Below are 23,853 nucleotides of genomic sequence, written 5' to 3'. Positions count from 1 at the left end.
GCCGGAAGCCTGTGCCCCGCAACGGGAGAGGCCACAACAGTGAGAGGCCCGCGTACCGCAAAAAAAAGAAAAAAAAAAAAAAGAAGGGTCTTTGCAAGGCTGGAAGGAAGGTCCTGAATGTATTAGAACATCATTACCCAACCCAAGAAGGAAGCAACATTTCCTTATTCATAATGGGTAGCACCAAACATTGTCATCTTTATGTATAAACTTAAACACATACGGTTAGAATCGAAATGAAAAACAAAACGCCATGTAGAAGGATTCAGAAGTAAATCCACCAAGCAAATTGACTGGTGGAGTACCTGAGATTGTGAGCTGCACTTAAATCCATATAACACCCAGGTCCTAGTAATAAAAATTAGACATAAAATTGACATATTTCCCAGGAGCTCCATCTAGGGGCCGGGTTGCCAAGTTCTGCTGTAAGTTTACATGGAGCAAAAATATCACCAGGACAGGCAAATGAGGCATTTGATCTATGAGCTCAAGCTTCCACGTGTAGGATATCCTGAAGGTTCTCATTTGATTTGTCTTGGAGAAGGAGAGAAAAAAATGCAAACTAATTCCAAGCCAACAGGAAATTTGCACTTTTTCAGAGTTGAAAGCCAAATGAGCTGCTGCAATATAAAGTAAGGGTCCAAGTGCCTTCGCTGCAGTTTGATCACATGCAGACTTTTCGAAGGGGCTGAGGCGGCTGAGATACAATCTTAGAGTCAGACCGTGTTAGGGGAACCGAGAAGAAGAAAATAAAAGGATGGATTCCAATTTGGGCACTTTGCAGTTCCATTGTGGTAAATATACTCAGGAGGGTCAAGGGAACTTAGAACATGAGCTTGGAAAGATGCTCAGAGACCCACAAGCAGACAGGGGGCCACCAGGGAACGCTCTGCAGCCAATCTTCAGCGGCACTTTTTCCAGCAAGCTTTTAATTTCAACAGGAACGTGAGGCACTGATGGAGAGCTTTTGGGTCTCAACTGGTCTCAGATTTTAAAATATTAAGCCAAATACTCAATTTAATAATGCAGAAGAGGGGCTTCCTTGGTGGCGCAGTGGTTGAGAGTCCGCCTGCCGATGCAGGGGACACGGGTTCGTGCCCCGGTCTGGGAAGATCCCACAGGCCGCGGAGCAGCTGGGCCCGTGAGACATGGCCGCTGAGCCTACGCGTCGGGAGCCTGTGCTCCGCAACGGGAGAGGCCACAACAGTGAGAGGCCCGCGTACCGCAAAAAATGTAATAAAATAAATAATAATGCAGAAGAATTTAATTTTGAGTCCTGACTGCAGATCAGTGTCAAAAGAATTCTCCAACCAGAAGAGTAGGTGGAAGGGCAGAGGAGTGGACGAGAGCTGTTGAGACGTTTGTCCCAAGTCTTTTGAAGCTGGTCCAAACAATATTCTACAGGGGCGTTCCCCAGGGGGATCTGGCTACATTTCCTGGGGTCTAGCTCCCAGGAATTTTATTGCTAATCAAGTAGGTTTCTTGCCCTTCTTGGACCTATAGAGGGGACTATTGTATGGACTGTAGCATAGCTGGACATAAGGGTACTTGAGGAAAATCATTTCCTGCTCCACCACTGAAAAGTGGATGGATGGTACCACCAAACACAGAAAAGAGCATCACGGTGGGCAAGGGGAAACCCACTCCCACAGTGCCCCCAGGAAAGAACACCCACAAATGAAACAGAAAAAACCCCAATTCAGTGTCAAACCAGAGAGATTTGGGCGGGGGGGGGGGCAGACACTCAAAGAATTTTAAGTGATTGCTTAATAATGATCACTGGAATTTAGAACTCTACATCTAATTTAGAGCTTTGGGGCAAAAACTCCCTGAGGAATCAGTCCGTCCTCCCTGCCTCCAGGCTTGGAGTCCTGACAACTGTGTGGCTGGAAGGGGGCTTCCTTGTTCCTTCCCCCCACCTTAGGCCAGACTAGTCAGCACGGAATGGCTCTGGGCTGAGAAGCCTGAGGCTGGGGTCCAGGCCACTTCTACCCAGAGCACGCTGACTTCTCTTGGCCAAGTCCCACCATCCCTCTGGCCTGTTTTGTCCCCTGGAGAGGGAAACAGCTGGCCTGCATCGTCCCTCTCATTGCTTATGGCTCTCACAGGCCCTGTTTTCGCACACCATGATGGCAGGTGGAACGCGTGAGTGTACCGTTCCAGAGCTCAGAAGTCAAGTGGACCCTACCTGTCACAGTCTATCCAACACACCGTGTATTGTATTTATTCATCTTTTTTTCTATATTCCCCACTGCAATTCAAGGGCCTGGAGTTTGTCTATTTGCTCCTCTCTTGAATGCTAGCATCCATGATCTATCTGGCACACAGAGTGTCCTCAATAATTATTTGTTGACTGGATCATTGAAAGGCCAGAAAAAAAAAAAAAATCAATGGTGATCCTCCCTTTGCCCTTATGTCTTCCATCTCTAATGCTCCCCAGATGAGCTTATCACAATCCGTTGCTACTCTTGTCACTACCAGAGGGGTGACAGCCCAACTTTGTCCCCAAATTCCAGCACATCTGTTCCTACCTCTCAGCCACCAAGGTTGCCCCTGGATTTTACCCCAAAGCCATCTCCTCCTCTTGGCTTCCATGTTGCATCTGCAGGGCACCCAAGGACCCAGATTTGGAACATCTTCAAGTTTCTTCAGCCCCCGTCACGGAGTCTGGTGAGTCCCTTGGGAACACATCCTTCCTGTTACATCCCCACGGCCCCTGCCCCCATTCCTGGTGCATCTTCTCAGAGGTAGAACAGCTGTGTAGCTCTCTCCCTTGCAGGCTCTCCCACCCCACCCTTCTCCCCAGCAGCTGCACGTCACGCACTGACCTACGTAACTGACTCGTGGGCAACTCCGAGGTCCTTCACGGAGGATCGTGGGAGCAAGGTGGACGTGGAAGAGGATTCGTCCTCACTCTCATCCTTCTGCAGCCTGATCTTCCCCCAGGAGGCTGATGGCTACAGCTCCATCAACAGGGCTCCCTAGCCCTCTGGCTGCCAGCCGATGTGGGACCTACAGCAGAATGTCAGAGGAAGGTGGGCAAAGCCAAGTACATCTCTCCCAGGCTACTGCCCTGAGAAGTCACACCGGACAGCCTTGGTCCTGGGACCAAAGCTAACCTGCTGCTCTCAAAGTGACGACCTCCCTGTCGATTCTCTCTTGAGGCCCAGTTCCGGGATCTGCTCTTCCTCAGGCCCCTATATGTTAACAGGTGATGCCCGTCGGCAGCCCACAGCCTGGGGCTCCCAGACACCTCAGCTCCCCTTCCGCCCTCACATCTCTCCTCTCCCTCTGTAGCCTTGTCTTCCTCAACTCCTCTGCCTGTGTAGGCGCCATCTCCTTCCTGTTGGGGAGCAGATTGATATGGCCATACATATGCTTATCAAACAAACATCTGGTAGCAAACAGGAGTAAGAGAGATTGTACGACCTCCCCAGGAGCAGAGGAGGTCCCAGCACTCTGCTCTTTGGGTGACTAGCCAGCAGTTTGTGTGAAGGCTTCATTCAAGGCCAACATAGCCATATCCCATGGGGCAGGACTGAGTCAACCTCACAGCTGTTGTTCAGCAATCAGGATTCCTCCTAACCTAATGGATAGAGCCAGGGATGGCACCCGGGGTGTGGTCATCAAGTGTTCCTAGGGCAAAGCCCTGGGACCTGGCTGGAGTCTTGTAGCCCTTCTGTGCAGGTGAGAAGCATCTCAGAAGTATCTGAGCCCTTTCTAAGAATTTGTCCATTTCTTCCAGGTTGTCCATTTTATTGGCATATAGTTGCCGGTAGTCATATCTCATGATCCTTTGTATTTCTGAAGTGTCAGTTGTTACTTCTCGTTTTTCATTTCTAATTCTATTGATTTGAGTCCTCTCCCTTTTTTCTTGATGAGTCTGGCTAATGGTTTATCAATTTTGTTTATCTTCTCAAAGAACCAGCTTTTAGTTTTATTGATCTTTATTGTTTCCTTCATTTCTTTTACATTTATTTCTGATCAACCCAATCCAAAAATGGGCAGAAGACCTAAATAGACATTTCTCCAAAGAAGATATACAGATTGCCAACAAACACATGCAAGGACGCTCAACGTCACTAATCATTAGAGAAATGCAAATCAAAACAATTGATTGATACAATGATACAATTGATACACCTGACACAATGAGGTATCACCTCACAAACCAGTCAGAATGGCCATCATCAAAAAATCTACAAACAATAAATTCTGGAGAGGGTGTGGAGGAAAGGGAACCCTCTTGCACTGTTGGTGGAGATGTAAGTTAATATGGCCACTATGGAGAACGGTAAGGAGGTTCCTTAAAAAACTAAAAATAGAACTACCATATGACCCAGCAATCCCACTACTGGGCATATAGCCTGAGAAAACCATAATTCAAAAAGATACCAAAATGTTCATTGCAGCTCTATTTACAATAGCTAGGACATGGAAGCAACTTAAGTGTCCATCGACAGATGAATGGATAAAGAAGATGTGGCACATATATAAAATGGAATATTACTCAGCCATAAAAATAAACGAAATTGAGTTATTTGTAGTGAGGTGGATGGACCTAGAGACTGCCATACAGAGTGAAGTAAGTCAGAAAGAGAAAAACAAATACCGTATGCTAACACATATATATGGAATCTTAAAAAATAAAAATAAAAAAGGTTCTGATGAACCTAGGGGCAAGACAGGAATAAAGATGCAGACATAGAGAATGGACTTGAGGACATGGGGAGAGGGAAGGGGAAGCTGGGAGGAAGTGAGAGAGTAGCATGGACATATATACACTACCAAACATAAAATAGATAGCTAGTGGGAAGCAGCCGCATAGCACAGGGAGATCAGCTCGGTGCTTTGTGACCACCTAGAGGGGTGGGATAGGGAGGGTTGGAGGGAGGCTCAAGAGGGAGGGGATATGGGGATATACGTATACATATAGCTGATTCACTTTATTGTACAGCAGAAACTAACACAACATTGTAAAGCAATTATACGTCAATAAAAATGTTTAAAAAAAAAAAGGAAATGTAGATTGAGGTTGATTGATTGATGTTTAAATGCAGAGGATGGAATGAGTGGACAGCAGCTGAGGAAATTGGGCTTCATCCTCTGGGCAGCTAGATGGTAGCAAGATCGGGTTTGAACAGGGAACCCTACTCAATACTCTGTAATGGCCTATATGGGAAAAAAATCTAAAAAAAAATAAAAAAAGAGTGTATATATGTGTGTGTATAACTGAGTCACTTTGCTGCACACCTGCAACTAGCACAACATTGTAAATCAGCTGTGCTTCAATTAAAATGTATTTATTTATTAAAAAAAAAAGTACTTGAGCCATCCATCACCTTGCACCAATGAGAGCTCATCTCTAGCACTCACCCTGTTTGGTGGACATCGGATTTGTACGACAGCCTGTTGGTAGGTCATTGTCACCAGTGAAATCCCACTTATGTTTTGTATGAAATAAAAACCTCTGCAAGCAAAGGCTCACAAACAACGACAGAGGAGAGGAACATATCTGCCCCTTCTGTCAAAAACTGAGGTGTATTCCTGATCTAGAGGAAGCTCCTTAAAATAGAGAAAAAGAATGAGCAAATACTGGATAGAAAAACAGGCAAAGGACCTGAGCAGGCAGTTCATAGATAAAGAAAGGAAAATGGCCCTTAAACATCGCAAAATTTTCAACTTCACTCACAATAAGAGATGCAAATTAAGACAGTACTGAAAGTAGCACTTTCTCACCTCAGATACTATTGTAGGAGGTTCACATGGAAATTTTTTAAAAATGCTATAATATTGTAGGAGAAAGTTAAAAAGTAGGAGCAAAAACTTTCCATGTAAGACAAAATACACATAGGCATAAATTTTAAAAAGTTAGGAATATCCTGCAATGTAAAAGTTAAGCTGGAATATCCACATGAACTCATAACTTATCCACTAATAAGCCATGAAAGAAGGATGGCCCATTGTCAATGAGCACATCCAGCATTTCGACTTTGATTTCTAAGTGCCATTCCCCGTTCTATAGAAACTAGGATTTGATGTCTGATTCCAGCTCTGGGGTAAGGAAAACACAGGGTAGGTTGGATGTTTTTTACTACCAGAGAGTAAGAAGAAATCCAGAGACCAATGGAGGTTTGTCACAAGCATACCAGGGCCAGCTTGAAAGTGTTCCCACTGGTCACATTCAGGACAGAGGTTTGAGTATCAATAATTATAATAATAGTAGTAACTTATTTTATAAAAGTGAATAAATGAAATTCATAAATCCAGAGGAGTGTGTGTGTGTGTGTGTGTGTGTGTGTGTGTGTGTGTGTGTGATTAAAAAAGAGAAAGAAAGAGGGACAGAAGACAAAAGTGGTAACTTTCAGAGGTACCTTACTTCTTTAGAAGGAACTGTAGTTGCTTGAGAAGGAACCAGAGCTAATCAGGTAATAAGAGAAAACTCTCATTATAGGAGAATGTCAGTCAGGAAAGACAGAATTTTGAAGACCACCATTTGGTGAGTTGTTGGGTTCAATCAGTGTTTTCCTTTTTCTTTTTTTTTCTCTCTCTTTTATTACACATTCCTCATCTGCCGACCAGGCTCTTAGAGCTCTTGCTGTCCACGCCCTGAGAGCACGGTTCTCTTGCACTAGGGGAGGCCCAGAGGAAGGCAGGGCACAGGGCTTGCTGGGAAGAGAAGGCTTCAGTTCAGCCTCTCTGGTGAGAATTCTGGCAATAGACACAAAAACTCACCATACATATAACTTCATCTCTATTTCTAGGAATTGTTCCTTAAAAGATACTGGCCCAAAGACACAAAAATGCCTGTAGAATTCATGTGGTTTTGTTCATCAGAACAGACCATTAGAAACTAATCTATAATACATAAGCATTATAAATAAAATACAACCAAAAATAAAATGACAATGTCACATTTTATAATCATAAAATATAAGATAAACTCATTCTTTTTTTTCTTTTAAATCACAGTTTTCCATTCACCAAAGAAATAGAGCCAAGCAAGAACTAAAAATAGATGATAGAACAATTAGATGAAAGAAAAATCACATATCTAAGCCTTGAGCTACAGAGAATCGTTGAGCTTCGTAATTAAGGGACGTGGGCCCAAGAACATCTGTTGCTATTGCAAAGTCTTCACGAGCAATTCTCACACAAAAAGAAGCAGTTTCTACAAATGCCACAAAGTTAAAAGGGAAAACTGTATCTTCATTGGGGAAAGACAGTTATTATCTTAAGCAGCATCGATAACGGTGGGGAAACCTGCCATGTGCCCATGAAGTAGAGCCATACAACCTCCAGTTATCATTGCCAAACATACTTAACTTGAATCAAGACTTTAGACCTACCCGCAGTTTACTGGAAATGCAGGGGATAGAACATGTTAAACCACCACAAAGAAGCCATCAAGCAGCCCCCAAAATGGGACTTTCTATAAACGATAAGCTTGGTCTTTTCAAAAAGTTGCTGTCATTCAAAAAAAACGGGGGGACATTCTAGATTAAAAGACACTAAGAAGTTATAATAATTAAAAGCCATTCATAATCCTTGATGTGTTTCTGTCTGAAAGAGAAAACCATAAAAGGCATTTTGGGGATAACCAGGGATATTTAAGCATGGGCTAAATAGTAGATGAAGCTAGGGAACTGTTCCTTTTCCTGGCTGGGAGGCCCCAGTTGTGTAGTGATGCCAAACGAAAGCCAAGGGTTACGATCTGGATCCACGACCCTCTCCAGATTGGACCGGCCTGATTCCCTGGACCTTGCTTCTGTGGTCCCTCGATGGGCAAGTGGAATGAGGTGCCAGCAGGGTGTTCTTTGAGCGTCTCCTGAGATGGTCCAGAACCAAGAGGATTCTTGCAAGGAGAAGGAACATGCCTTGATCTCAACTGGCCCACGTAGGAGGGAGCCCAAAGCCTTGGCCAGCACCCCATCCTGATTCTGATCCAAGGCAGAAATACAAAAAGAATTCCTTCCCAACTTCTCATTTTGACCTTGGACCCAAGTTTAGGTAACTTTGGAGAATTTTCCGAATTCACTGCTTTCCCTTGCCTCCTTCATCCTGATTCATCCTTCAGGACATGGTTGCTCTGAGAAGCCTTCCTTGATGCCACTGCCCTTGATCATCTCTAAGTGACCTCCTTTGTGTCCCTGTAACACCCTGTTCATACCTCAGTTTGTGTTATTTTGCAATGTTGTGTTTGCATGTTACCCTGCTCCTTCCGGCATGGGCTCCTTGAGCCAGGAAGCTATGTGTGGCCATCTGCCTGGAGATTAGCACTGGACCTGGCACGTGACAGCCAGTCAAGGACCATTAGTAGAACTGGCAGCAGTTGGCAAGAGGCACACAGGAAGTATTCCCCGATGGTGGTGGGGAGCTCGATGATAACTGGATACACCTTGGCTGAGTTGAGTTGGAAGCATCCAAGCTGAAGATTCATCTTGGGAAAAACAGCCAGAACGAGCCCCAAGTACCTGGGGCTGGAAGGAGGGAGTGAATATCAGTTTGTCACCTCTCTGCAGGGCAGCCTCGTGGGAGCTGGTGCCACCTTTATGACCAGCACCCAACAACTGGCCAGTGTTCATTCACGCATGTGTGTGCTGAGAACATCATTGCGGTTCTGGGCCACTTCAGGGCCATGTGCAAACAGATTACGTGAAAGATGCCACATTCCAAGAGAGCTGGGAGCAAGTCCACAGCTTAATGCAAAAACAGCATGTTCCCTTTTGTTTCACTTTATCTTCACTGTAAAACTTACCCCTCCTCAAATCAGACACTTAGGAAGCTCCAGGGCCTAGCAAACTTAGGACACATAAAATTTGCAGAAAACTGTTAAAACCGCAACATCAGTGAGATTTCCAGCAGACTCTTCCCATTTTCAGTGCTCTGAGGTATGGGAATCTATCTGGAGCGAGTCCCAGGAATGAATTCCAAATGACCTGGAAGGAATCCTAAGTGCAGAGGGACTCAGACTTTCAACGTCCCAGCTCTGCTCAAAGAGGCAACAACGGTGGGGAAACAAAAGCAGATAAGGGTGGACCTGGGCTCTCAGCTTGCCTGTGAACCTAGACGGTGACCTGTCTGCCGGCTCGGGGCCTCCTGTCCCCTCAGACCTGAGAGGAGCAGACCGGGGCTCTGTTATCCCAGACCTCAGGCCGCGGCTCTGGGCCACATGCAAAACTGCCTGGCACAGAGCGTGTGCCCAGTCCATGTTTGAAAAGTGAATAAATGTCCAGCCTCACCTCCTATCCCTCCCTTCTTTGCCTCCCTTTCCTCTACCTGAGTCTTCTGATAATGTAAGAAACCACTTTTCCCTCTTAGCAAACATGAACTCATCCTCAGAGAGATTCAGGCTACCAAACTGCCCTCCCTCTTCCCGTACAGGGAGAATTAGAACTCACCAGTCTCTGTCCTGGGACTCATCTCCTGAAGGAAGAGCTTTCCTGCAGCTAAATAACCATTGGGAGGCACCAGGAAGCACAGAACCATGTCCTAATGACTCAGGTCGGGGGCCTCTGGACCTTGGCTCTGGTGTCTATGGATCCCCTTAGTTCTGATTAAGATGCAAGTTCCCTCTGCCCAAGCCCAGAGCCTCTGCATCAGCAGTCCTGAGACAGTTCTCCAGAATCTTCACCCAGATATTCAGATGGGATGTTGGAAAGGTACCCCTTCAGTCTTGAGAATGGAGACACACGGACTCTCGCTCTGCACAGGCCACCTCCGCCTCTCGAGACCCTCAGCATAGCCTTTCCTTCAAGAGCTCCGTGACTCCAGGATCAAACACCTCTCACCTTGGAAAGAGCGCGTTCCAGGTGGAAGAGCAGAGTCGGCACCCAAGATGGAGCTGGGAGTTCTCCAGTGAACTCACAGTGTTATTCAAACTGCCCCCTACCTTGGTCTTTTCCCTCCTTAGGTTTCAGAGATGGCCTGATCTCCAAGCTCTGCTGTAACTCCAAGTTACTGTATCTCGTGCTTGTCTCCTAGTGGCCTAGAAACCCCTCGAGGGTGGAAGCTGGGTAGCCGGTGTCTGCGCGAGCCCCGCAGTACATGGCACACAGCAGAGCACGCACTCAGCAGGCATAGACAGGTGTGCTGGGATGCAGCTGGCCAGTGTTGACTTGATCACTGAATAATGATGGGCTAAATAAATAGGATTCGTGAGGACAGATTATAGTCTCAGAGGGATTGCTCTGGAAATCCAGGGACAAGAGAAAAAGCCATTGTGCCCTTCGTGGTGCGTCACAAACTTTGGAAAGAGACGCGGGTGTTATGGACTGTGCCCTCTTGTCCGAAGCAAAGATGAACTCAGTGTCCTGGGGTGACCAAACAATGTTTTACACTTAATGCCTTTTAATCAGTGACTCCAATAAATACTCTGGATGAAGAGATTCATACCATCTCATAATTCCAGTCAGTCCAGCTCAGAATAACATGCCCTCCTGAAGAGAACCAAAGCACAGCAGAGTGAGGAAGCCAAGATGTGGCTTACGTGAATGATATCTTATCAGCTTACGACAGGGAACTGTCAATCACATTTAAGACTTCAAAATATTTTAGAGTATTTACACTGTCACGGTGGAACAAATGACTCTAACTGGCACATAAACGGGAATACATGACTTACAGCGCAGTTGTCCATGGATTAAAACTCCTAAAAATTCTGTGAGTATTAGTAACTTGTTTTACAAATTAAGTGACTCAGAATAAGTCACATTAGGCAAATTTTCCAAACTCCCAACACACTTGCTGACCTGAAATCTTACAGATTCTGTCAAATCTCTCTGCCTCATTACCATTTCATACCCATAGCCTTCTAGAATGCCAGACTTGGAAAGGGCCCATAAATAATGCTTTAAAGTATTTAATAAAAAGTAATTTATACACATTACAAAAAAATTAAACTGTAGAATAAAGTACAACCAGGAAGGGAAGTCTCCCTCCCTCCCCAACCATGAAACTCCACAGTCAGATGACACCATAATAACTAGTTTCTTGTGTGTCCTTCAAACACACACAATCATATTTGTGTGTGTGTACATGTGTAGATCTTGCTTATTTGCACAAATGGAATATATTATGCATATTGTACTGTGTCTTGTTTTTTCAATTAAAAATATAACTTGGTTCCTGATCAGTGCATATACTTATACATCATGCTCTTTTTTCCCCTATTTTATAGATATACCAAAAATTACTTAATGAGTCACCTATTATTGGACAATTATTTTTTCTAGCATTTTGCTACAATTAAAATGAACATTCTTGTATATCTTTCTCTAATGGGTACCTAAGGAGAATTCCCGGGACAAAAGGTCAAATTGCCTCCAAAGAGGAAGCAAAAATGTACACCTCAATTAAAAGTGTACAAAATGCATATTTTCACTCAACTTCATCAACACAATGTATTGATTTCTTTTTTTTTTTTTTTGGCGGTACGCACGCCTCTCACTGTCGTGGCCTCTCCCGCTGCGGAGCACAGGCTCCGGACGCGCAGGCTCAGCGGCCATGGCTCACGGGTCCAGCCGCTCCGCGGCACGTGGGATCTTCCCGGACCGGGGCACGAACCCGTGTCCCCTGCATTGGCAGGCGGACTCTCAACCACTGCGCCACCAGGGAAGCCCTAGTTTATTTTTTTAATTGTGGTGTGTGGATTTTATTTCCTGCTAACCAAGTTATTTTCCACACCAAAGCTATATAAATAAAATTCTTACATGTTTTGTTCTAGTATTTCTTAAATTGGATTTTACACCTTAAATTTATGATCCATAAGGAATTTACATTGGTATGTAAGATATGAACTGAGAGCCCAGATTGATTTATTTGTCAAATGGCTATTTGTTCAACAATGTTTCTTATATAATTCATGTCTTTCTCACTGATCTTAAATGCTACATTTATCATATACAAAATTTATATATATATTAGAGTCTATTTTTATACTCATTTTTATTCTATTGTTCTTATCTATTTTTATACTAACTGCCAAATCCTTTATCTTACTAAAGCTTCATAATACATATAACATCTGGATAGATTTTTTTTTTTTAACCTCATTTATTTTCCAGCTTCAGAGTTTTCTATTTATAGAAGAACAATATGTTTTTGAAATTTAGAGTTTGACAAGGTAAAAAATTCTGTCGGAATTTTTTTTACTGGGATTATATTTAATTTATACTGCCAAAGTATCTATTCATTCTAAATGCAAGGCATGTTTCCATTCTGAATCTTTCAGCAGAATTCTAATTTTTTAATATAGATGTTCTATGTAGTTTGGTTTATTCTTAATTATTTTAATCATTGGTGAAATAGTAAACATAAACTTTTCAATTGAAAAAAGTATTTTTATATCTATATTCTCTCTCGATCTATATCTAAAGATCGAGAGAGAGAAAGAGAGAGGAAGTCATATACTAGAACTAAGACCAAAACCAAAATATAGTCAGTCACCTTAACAAAGACTGAAGGTAAGTTGACAGGACCAATGGGATCTGCCAATAATTGAAACACCTGCCAGAACAAGGCTCAACAACCACAAAGGAAACATAACAATACTTCTTATACTATGTCATATACAGTGTTCAACATAGAATCAAAAATTATGAGAAAAAGCAGGAAAAATGTGACCCCTAATCAGGATGAAAAGCGGTCAACAGAAATTTAAGTATGTTGGAAAATTTAAAGGCAAAGAGATACATTAAGAGTGAACAGGAGAGAAGTCAAAACTATAAACAAATAGACCAAAAGTATATTCTAAAACAGAAGAGTAGAATATCTGAAACAAAAAATTCATTCAGATAGGCCTACAAGCAGTTTAGACAATGAAGAAGAAAGAATTCACAAACTGGAAACAGACTAATAGAAATTTGACCAACTGAAAAACACAGAGAAGAAAGATTTAAAAAAAAAAAAGTATATATAAACGGAGCCTCAGTAACCTGAGGGAGAATTACAAGCAATTGAATAAATATACAATTGGATGCCCAGAAGGAGAGAAGAGACAAAATAGGTCAAGAAAAAAATTTGGGGAAATAAAGGCTGAACTATTTTCAAGTTTCATGAAAGGCATCAACCTACAGATTTAAGAAGCACAGCAGTCTGTTATTGGGATAAATAAAAATAAAACCACACCTAGGCACATCAGAGTAAAACTGTTGTAAACCAAAGATAAAAAGAAATCTTTTGAAAGCAGTCAGATAAAAGCAATACATTAAATACACACAGAATAGAACTAATTACTCCTGACTTCTAATCAGGAAACAAAAACAAAAACAAAAAAAACATAGGCCAATGGATAAAGTAATGAAACCTTAAAGTACTGAAAAATTAAAACTGTCAATCCTGTAATTTACATTCATTGAACGTATCCTTTGAAACAAGGATAAAAAGAAAACATTTTTCAGAGAAATGAAAGCTAAGGAAGCATACTTGCACTATAAAAAATGATAAAGTTCTTTATGAATGATAATAATAGAACAAAACTTGGAAATACAGGAAGGAATAAAGAGCACTATGAATTGTCAAATTCATACATGGATAAATATTAAAGATTGTGATGCTCTTTTGTTATATACTACTGAACAGCTACTCCAATTTCCCTGGTATGTCCTCAAAATACTTAGCCCAAACACCAGCTTCTTAAGCCATTTCAGAGGATATCCTGGTGGTTCTGCCACAGCCATCAGCCCTGTGCTAGTGTCTCCATCACTGATTAACAGCCTCACAAGGGCATCCTGGTGAACACTGCCTAGCATACTGATGTGAATCACTAAGCAGTTCCTCAATACACAGGTACTGAAAGCTTCCGGTAAAGACTGAAGAGTGAAAACATTTTTACTTTACTCATCCCCATAAATAATTACCAAAAACAAACAAAAAAGATTAATATATAGGAAATTAAAAATCTAGATCTTCAATAATGTAAATGACAAAAAAAGTCCTGCACAACTCCAGGTTACAAACTTCTGGTAACACCCCCTCTCACACTCAATTCACACCTCTCAGCAGATTCTGCAAGGGTGTATGCCTCAAGCCTGGCCAGTTACATCCTCCACCTGTTGATGCATGAACAAGCAGACACAGGCCACACTGGACTAGAGCCTCAGCACCAGGCCTTTTGCTGGAATTAGGTTCTTTCTCTGGGAGAGTTGCTGAGCCGCTGCTGGTCATTGTTGCCACCATATGGGGGAAGCCAGGCTGAGCAGGAAGCCAACACAGGTGAAAGTAATAGAAAACACTCTTTAGAAAAGAGTATAGATTTGGCACTTCCCTGGTGGTCCAGTGGATAAGACTCTGCGCTTCCAATGTAGGGGGCACAGTTTCAATCCCTGGTCAGGGAACTAAGATTCCCACGTGCCAAGTGGCATGGCCAAAAGACATTTTAAAATTTTTAAAAATTAAAAATAAGAGTATAGACTCATGATATTACTGAGTATCTGGATCCAGACATAATTAGAATCACTGATTCAGTCAACTTTTTCTGTTTGACATATTTTGAGTTATTTTGCTTGAAGCCCAAAGAGTCATTGTTAGGACAGCATCCAGGGAGAAGCTGGATTTCACATTACTTCTATTTTGCAATACTCACTGCCAGAGAAGAGAGAATGACATCCATGATGTTCCTATTCAATGTTGTACAAGATGGACATTTTCAAGGGTGTAAGAACATGTGGAACCCAGCTTCCATGGCTCCTTTTGAAGACAAAACAAGTCAAAATTGAACAAAAAGACTATTTGACAATTACATTCAGTCAAGCAAGAAATGAATTTAAATAAAGGACTTTGTTGTATACTTAAATGGATTTGCTGCTCTCATAATTCCTTTCTCCAAGACTTCTTTATTTTTAAAACTAAAAATCTGTGGGAAGTATGGATACAGAAGGGAATGTACTAGTCACGTTATTCTTTCATTGTCAGCATTTATAACAGTGTTTGGAGTTGGCACAATAGGACTTTAACGATTGGTCTTCACACGTTCAAGTGTCTTTTAGGTAAATGTGAACCTAATAAAATCCCCAGAGCTTCAGATGAGGAGACAAAGGTCTCCCAAGTAAGTTGGCCCCAGAGGTCACACCATAATTTGGAGAGACGAGGGATCCGAGGTCCATCTGCTACAGGATGAGTATGTGACCTTAGCTGCCTCAGTTATCAGTTGAGGAAATTAGTATTTTCACTTCCAAATTATGTTCTGTGCACATGACACTTCCACTTCCACTCCCCAAAGAATTTTCATTTAGTCAGAGAGTGAATGTAAAATGTGATTTTATGTTTCTCTGGAATTGTTGCCACGTTTTCCCCATAAGAGTGATTCATTTCAAAACCTTCAATTAATGAAGAGGAAAAGGGTGTTGCAGTTATTTGCATAAATATCACATCTCAGTACATCATCCCAAAGAGCGGCTGAAAAGAGCTTATCCCTCACAGACCTGAGTGACAGTGCATTGAACACGTAGTCCAAAATAATCACCAGTGCTCGGTGCACTAAATCTGGGAATATCTTGCTTTCCTTGAAATGCTGGTATGTCTCCTAGCCCCAACCTCTGCGTTAAAACTTGCTCCTATCTGTCCCAGGTGGAATTTAATTCCTAATGTTTAAACTCCCCCGAAGCAAAATATGCATGTTCTGTGATTTTGGAAAATTTTTCTTCCCTTGTGTTAACTGATTGTTTAAAAACAAATGAACCCCAAATCCATCCAGATCAGGTCAATTTCCTCTCCCTGCCATCTGGTCCAGAAAGACAAAAATAGGGAATTTTCCTGTGCTGACTTTACACTCCAGAGGAGAGAAGGCAAAACAGTGTGGGAAAATGTCTTGGTTGTGCTGAGGCCTTGGAGAAGACCCAATGGCTGAGCATCCCCTGGGGTGTGGGCTGGAAATGTGATGAATGAGCCGGCCAAGGAGCCCTGCCTCCCTCCCCAGCATATGTTTTTGTACTTTCTTCCTAATATATTGCAGGATTATTGCTAAGGCGTGAACAGTTCTGGAACTCCTCCCCATCCCTTAAGACTCAGCCAGCCCACCCCACGTTTTACTTGAAACATAAACTACTTGGAAAGACAAGGCCCTCGCGATTGTTATAAGGGTGCAAATCACTAACAACGAAGGTGCACCTGTGCATCATCTGGAGCTTTCCAAATGGCAACGAGTTTCACATCTTTTAGGGGGAAAAAAAAACGGAGAACCACACCATGGTTTATGGATAAGCGACAGATCCAGAACACGTAGGAGCGTGTGCACCCGCACTTAGAACCGTATCAGGATTTCTTTAAAAAACTGTTTCCTGAAAAAACACATCTGCCAAAAACTTTCCCGTCCGTTATAATAAATGTGGAAAATGTCATCCTTGGGATTCTGAGCTCTGAGTAATGATTGCATCAAAACAGTGATTTTAGCACTCCTTTGAATCTTCCAAGGGTTTTTGAGCCTTTTTTATGGGTCGGTGAAGATTGTTTGTTTTTTTTTTTTAACTCTCAGAGACAAAAAGCTATTTTTGCCCAAAGTTTAATGAACTCAAAAACCTAGGAAACTGGATTTCTGTTTAGATCTGCATAAGGTCCCTGTTGTTCCGCACAAGAAAGTCTACGGGGAAGGAGAGGAGATCCAAACATTAGGTTTCTGATGCTCTGATGCAAACGCTACAAAAGCTAAATGTTCAGAATTTCTCTCAAGCAGTGAAGTGTCAAGTCAGACAGGAGGAGGAATTCCCGAAGTTGAGTTTTTTCAAACGCAGTAGGTAAAGGGAAGGGGGCAGAGAGGCTTGCTCTGGCCATGGGTGGGGGGGGGGGTGTTGCCTTGTACACAGGTGCTGTGTGTGCAGCCTGGGGCTGGTCTACACCGGCCCTCCTGCTCTGCACCCCCAGACACTTGCACCAGTAACCGAGACAGGAGAGGCCCACAGAACAGGTCAGAGCCAGGGGCCAAAGGCAAGAGAATATACACAGCAGGAAACCCAGCCCACTGCAAACACGCTCAGATGCCTTAGGAAACTCATCTGCACACAGTTAGGGTGGTTGGCCCCGATTTCATTGTTCACCTTTTCACAGCCTCTACCGTGTCTGCCATTTCAGGTGGCCTCACTTTCCCTTTCTCCTGTCAGCCCCTCCACTTGCCATGCACCCTCTAGGAATCTCGATGGCTTGTTTGATGTCTGGGTCACGTGGGGTCATCACTGCCCAGGGAGCCTCATGGGTTTTACCAGGTGAGTTTTCCTCGAGGGCAGAAAGGGCGTCTGGGACCCATTCCACGTTGCCTTTCCTCCATCAGCCATTGTTCTCTCTTGCTGCTCCTGGACCCGGGGAGGAAAAGAAAATGGGAGCTGGAATTTAAAGCTTAAATTGGAGCGAGGGAATTAGAAGTAAAAAGAAAGAGAGGGATTAGAACCCAAACAGTGTCAACTTTGCCTTTAAATCAGATCTAACCACCCCAATCAGTTCTATTAATTCTAATCCCACCAGTAATTAATTTATTTTGAGCAATAGTAGTAGATATAATTTGTTTAAATTTTATGCAGATAACCTAAAAATTTCCAGCTGATGTAGCAAAACATACAGACAAAAACTCATAAAAGTCACCCTAGGGATGAACAGAGCTATATTCACACGTGAAGCCATGAACTGTGGAAGACACTGGCAGGGTACACCCTGAGACATCTGGTCAACCCCTCAGTGCCTCAGTTTCTTCATCAGGGAATCACGGGTAACACAGCTCTCAGCCTCCTTGGTGGTTGTGGGGATTAAAGGACTGTCTATGGGAAGCCCATGGAACACCATTTGATAAACGGTGTTGGCTTCTCCTATTGCAGGAAGTTGCTGGTTAGCCTTTAGTCCCCAGATACTTGCTGTGCTTCAGGTAGGGCCCTGCACAGAGCTCATCCCCATGAGCTTCTGCTAAATAAATGAGCTCAGAGCATAACTTTGAGAGCTGATGAGAGCATGCTGTCTTTACAGCTTTGCCAGGTCTCACTTCTGTCCTACAAAGAAGCCACCACAGTGACCAGTACAGGAGGGTTGGGCAGTAGTGAGGATAGAGTGTCCATACCCCATTTCCTGTGAGGGACTGGCCTCTTCTAAACTACCGGGCAGGCTTGCAAAGGAGGAGCCGCAGCCCAGTGGTGGCAACCACTGAGGCTCTTTGGGATTATTCAAGGACAACTTCCAGACAAACGTTCCAACGTGCTGCCCACATGGAGACAGGGAAGGAAGGCAGATGGTGAGAGGCATGGTTAACTGATGGAGTTCTGGATGAGGTCTGGGTCTAGATTGGGGGCTTACTTGCTGCTAAACATACGGACGATAGCTCAGAGCCTGCATCGGGATAAACGGGACGGCCCTCATTTCCTTCCAGATGGAGAAGCGGGCACTTTGGGGCAAATGCGTTGCCTGGCTTACAGGTTACATGTGGTGTATGATCCCATGACAGAAGCACCTTAGCGGGGGATGTATTTACTCCTGGCTTTTAATTCGTTGCCCCTCTTTAGCTTCAAGGTGCCAGGGACAGAGGCGACTTTGGGTTTCCGGTGCTTTGTGCTCGTGCATCCTCCCAGCCTGGAACATTCCAAACCTGTAAGAGGGAAAGGAGTCACCAGAACAACCATTGGCATAATAGTTTTTTAAAACAGGCCATCCCCGGAAATGATATGGGGATTCCAGATCCCTGTGGCAATAAACTAGAGCCCACAACCCCCTTTTCAAAAGGTAATGTTCCCCCTCTTCCCCAAAATGTTTATCTTATCTGTTTTTAAGACTTAAAAGGCAAACAACACAGTAATTATCTTCAGGAAAATGGGAAGTGTAAGAGCCAGAGAGAATGAGTCATACTTCTGTTTTCTTTTTTTCCTACCATAACTGTTTCTTTTGGAAGGCATCTGAATCATGGTTATTAATTTATCTTTATGTGATTTCCAGCTGCTGATCACGTGTTAAACCATCCATGAAGGGGAACAAGAGAGGGGTCTGGGGACCAGAGCTTTCCTCAAAGTGGAAAGCAGGTATTTAAAGTCACGAACCCTGGCACCCACGCCCCTGGCAACCCCACTGCCTCTCCAGGAGGTGCCCGACCCAGCAAGCGATGAAGGGTAACCAGCCAGAGTGGAGTTTGCCGTACGTGGGGAAGGAGACGGGGAAGTTGAACACCTCGGAGTCAGCTCTGAAGCCGGACAGGGTGAAGGAGAGGAAACCCACGGCTAGATGATTCCAGGCGGGAGCCTCTGCTGCCTTGTCCACAGACGGCCGCCTGTGCACCTACGGTGTGCTCTGCCCTAGTTCAAAAGTGACGACAGCACAAACACCACCTGGACTCATAAGGGCCCCTTAGCACCTTGTATCAATAGTTGGGAAGAGTGGGAGCGACCCTGGGTGTGACCTTGGTGTGAAAGGGTTGAGTGTTTCCCGTCTGGGGACAGAGACCCACCCTTTTCTTGGGCTTCCACCTCTCACATTAGCTGCCTGAGAAAATCACTTGATGAAAGAGCTGGGGAAACATCCATGTGAAACACCCACACGGCATCCACATGGAAAGGCAGCCTGAGATCAGCCGCCCCACGGTCGAGGTCGAGGTCAGATGAGGAATTTGGAGACTCAGGGAAGGGAAAGATTGCTTCTAAATTTGGGGGAAGGGGTACGCAAAGGAACCCTTTGGAGGGGGCAGGTATGAATTTGGGGGTGGGTCTAAGGAGGGGAAGGAGAGCTTGGGGACAGCAGGAGCAAAGGCACAGAGACAGGAAGGGATTCCACATTCACAGGGTGGACCAGAGTGGCTGAGCCCTCGGCTTCAGGAAAGAGACAAGGTGGGGCTGGAACATGTCCGGCAGCCAACTGAGGGCACAGGTAAGGGAATAGAGTCACCTACAAGGTGACTATCGGGCCACCGAGGAACAGAGCCTTTGGCTTGTTGCCTTTAGAAGTGAATTTGATGTAAGGCATTCACTTATCAACAGAGTGCATGCAGAGTGGGAAATGGCCCATCTTGGTTCATAGCAACTGATATTATAAAGCTTCTGAGTTGAAAATGGTGTCAAGGAGAAAGGAAAGATTGCCATCCCCTCGCCCGGTTCCACAGTCTCTTTCTTCCCATTCGGTGTGGGGTTAGCGCCCGTGGGGACCCTGGAAGGCAGGGTCCCTGTCCTAGTGCTCTGTGTACTGTGTGTATCAGGGACAGCTGATGGACGGGGTAGTCTTGGAGGGACTTGAATTTCAGAGTGACTTCAAGCCCTTTTGTGCTGGTCCAGCGACACACAAAGTCTCAGGGTGTAGAATGCACTTTGTAGTTCTCTCTCTGTAAATACGACACACAAACAACCTGCCTAGAGACCCTGATGGGTCACCAGGCGAGCCGGGTCCCTCTGCAGTGGCTGTCAGTGGCCAGCGGGGGCCAGGATCTGGGCTGTAATAACGTGATCACAGGCAGGACGGCAGCCGCCATGCGGTGTAGAGGGAATATGGTAATATTCTGAAATGGCAATTCTCCTAAATAAATAGCACATCAACTTACTTAAACCTAATCATAAATGGTACAAATTGGGCCCATGTGCAAACAGAAACCTGAGCTCGACTCTGGAGTTAAAGCAGCCATTGTCTCTTTCCTGACCTGGGCTCGAAAGCCTTGCGTGTCCGATTACATCTGTTAAAATGATTTGAATGCCAGCCCCGTATTTTAATTATAAGTACATAAAATTTTTTAATATGACGGCATTCTGGGCTTGCTAAGCTTTTAAAATGCTCTTTGGGGGTGCAGCGGGTAGAGGAGAATTCCGTGTGCCCCAGACCCAATGCCAGCATCTAATGATTGAATGTTTCCCTGCAATAAATTGAAAAACTCTAGTTTGTAAAAATGGATCCAAATCGCTTGGCATTAGAAAGGTAATTTGTTACGTGGCTTCCAATGTGTTGGACCTTGGTGAGGAGCTGCCATTGCCAAAGAAAGATACAAGAGGAAGCCCGAGGCACCTCCCCCCGCCCCTGAGAATGGTCTCCACCCGCCCTCCCCCTGCCCTCCCCTCCCTCCCCCTTGCCTCACTTTCTCACGGCTCCAAAAAAGAGGTTCTGCCGCCCAAAACAGGGATGGGGGTGTCTCAGGGCTAAAGCCAGCTCCGAGCCACCTTCTCTGTACCTCTCCAAACCTCAGGCCTGCTTAATTATGATTAATTGCCACATGGATAATCAGATACAGTTTCAAAAGGTTGGAAATGACATTCCAAGGACACCAGGGAAGACGCGAGATCTTTCTTTGTCCCTCCCTCAGCCCCATAACCTTTCCTTATTTTAACAATTCCAAACAGAATTAATACCATCAGTATTTTGTTCCCACCCCAGGGAATTGAACTTCAACTGTACAATCTCTGCAGCTGTCAGTGTCTCAGACCTCCTGTCAATAATGCAATGTTGGGGTGCCTTTCTGCTTGAATGAAAGCAGTTTCAAGTTTCTGCTTTACGTCTGTGCTTTCTGGGTGGTGGGACATGATGAGAAAGTACAAAAAAAAAATAATAACCGCAGTTAAAAAGCTTCCACTCTTGACTTAACTGGATCAAATGTAATAGACTTCAGTCTTTTCTCCTGATTTCCTCTGCTTGTTTTAGAAAACACTGTGAAAAGTGCAGGCGATTTTGTCTTGCCATCCCTTCCCTCCATTTAAAATCCCTTTGGCTAAGTCAAGGATCACAGTATGTCATTTCCAGTCTAACAGAAGTACGGGGCCGCTCAGCTCCTATTACCAGGAGGCAAATCCCTCGGTTCCCGGCGCCAGGGTTGCTGCACTTGGCTCCCATCCCAGTATTGTTCCCTCATTGCATTCCAGAGGCCTCTCTGCGAGTTAACGTTTGCCCTGGGAGGTCCAAATATCCAGCAATCAGCACTGAACTTTTCTTTTTGTTGAGAATTGGAGGTTTCAAATGCAATCACTGGCTTTACAGAAAAACTTACAGGTGAACACAAAAGCACTAATTTACATTTTATGCACAAACAGTAATATTTGTAGCAGTTTCACCATGTGTGCCCATAAAAGAGTTTTAGAAGATGTCTGGCTTTTTAAGACTTTATGGTGGCTGGAATTGGTTTACCAATTTAAGGGCCGTCATTTTATTTTATTTTTTAAACTCTGAATAGCATAAAAATATTTTATCCTAGAAGGCTAACGCTCCATACACGCTGCGTCGTTACTACATGTGCTCACGTGGGAAACAGCCTTCAGAAAAGGCTAAACTAATTTGAACCAGTTTCAAGCACATAGCATTTAATTAAATCACATCTTCAGAATGGATTTTAAAGGTTGGGATTTTCAGAGCACGTGGACCATGCTCAACATCTTGGCCGTGGTCCTGCACAGCTCTGCCAAGATGCCCACGACTAACGGGCCATGATCGGGACCAATGTTTCATGGAGTTTTGCACAGGATTTCATGCCCAATGGAAACACCAGGGGCATGCGAGGTTTTGACCCACCCGAGCGCTGCATAGACCCTTGGGCACAGCCAAGTGCTTCTCAAGAGCACAGCCAGGCAAAGCCCTGGTTTACTCGGGTCCCAGCAGTGGAGCCACTGGAGGGCCGCCCCGCCTTCCCGATCAGGGAATCTGGAGCCAGGTCCATTGCACAGGGCACTGACGCTGCAGACCACCCCTGCCCCCCACCCCAAGGACCCCTCACAATCCAGAAGCTTCAACACAAGCTTGCTGGGGAAATCGTGGTGGTGAGGGTCCAGGATTTCCTGGGAGGATGCCCTTGGAGCCATGATGCTGAAGGCTTAGTCTCCCTGGAATGGAGGTAAAGGCACAATGCCGCTCTCTACCGGCCCAGAGGGCAGACTGGCGGAGGGTGGCTGCTCCATGACACAATCCCCCAAGGGTTTCCGGGCCTGATCCCAACACGCAGAGGACAGGAGTAGAAAGAGCTCTCTTCTCCTCTGCCCACGGGTTACCCCCAGCACTTCCTCTCTTCTGATCCTTTAGTATTTTTCTGATCCTCAAAATGTAAACAAAGAAAATCCCCTTGTTCTCTCTCACTCATCAGAAACTTAAAAATGAAAAGAAGCCTTGTTTGGACTGTTCTCCCTCATGTTGATTTCACTCCATTCTTTTGAAAACCACAGCTTTAGGAGAATGACCACAGCATCACTCTCACTTTTCTCCCAGAGCTGTCTGTTCACTTTCTTTCGTATGTTATGTTCCCCTTGCCCAGATAGACGAGAGAGGCACAAACCAGTGTCCCCTGCAAGCTGGTGTCCATCCCTCCAGTGCAGCTCATCCCCCACTGTGTTTCCAAGCCTCCCAGTGGCCCACGGGAGAGTGAGCAATACCCCCCGTGCTGACTGTCCTCTGTAGCATCCCTGACCTGAGTATTATCCGTGTATACTCACCTCACCTGCTATACTCACCTCCTATGCTTACGTCCTCACCTCCCATATCCTCACCTCCCATATACTCACCTCCTATATTCACCTCCCATATGCTCACCTCTAATACTCACCTCCCATACTCACTTCCTCACCTGCTATACTCACCTCCTATACTTACCTCCTCACCTCCCATATACTCACCTGCTACCTACATCTCTAATATTCACCTCCTATATTCACCCCCCATATGCTCACTGCTAACACTCACCTCCCATATACTCACCTCCCATATACTCACCTCCTATACTCACCTCCTCAGACAATGGACCCCTTCAGAACAGGGCCTATGTCTCAGTCATCTCCCTCTCCCCCACTCCCTACCACCTCCTTCCCAGGACTAAACAAGAAATCCTGAACCAGAGGAGAGAAAGCCCTTAATCATGGTTTGGTAAAAGAGTACAAAAGCCCAAGTAGATTTAGGGCATTTACCCTTTTTTGGAAAAAGCATTTTTTTTTTTTTTTTTTTTTTTTT

This window comes from Lipotes vexillifer, unplaced genomic scaffold (genome assembly GCF_000442215.2).
Source record: "Lipotes vexillifer unplaced genomic scaffold, Lipotes_vexillifer_v1.1 scaffold248, whole genome shotgun sequence".
Taxonomy (NCBI): Eukaryota; Metazoa; Chordata; class Mammalia; order Artiodactyla; family Lipotidae; genus Lipotes; species Lipotes vexillifer.
The sequence above is the reverse complement of the archived record's forward strand: the minus strand, read 5'-3'. Positions refer to the sequence as shown.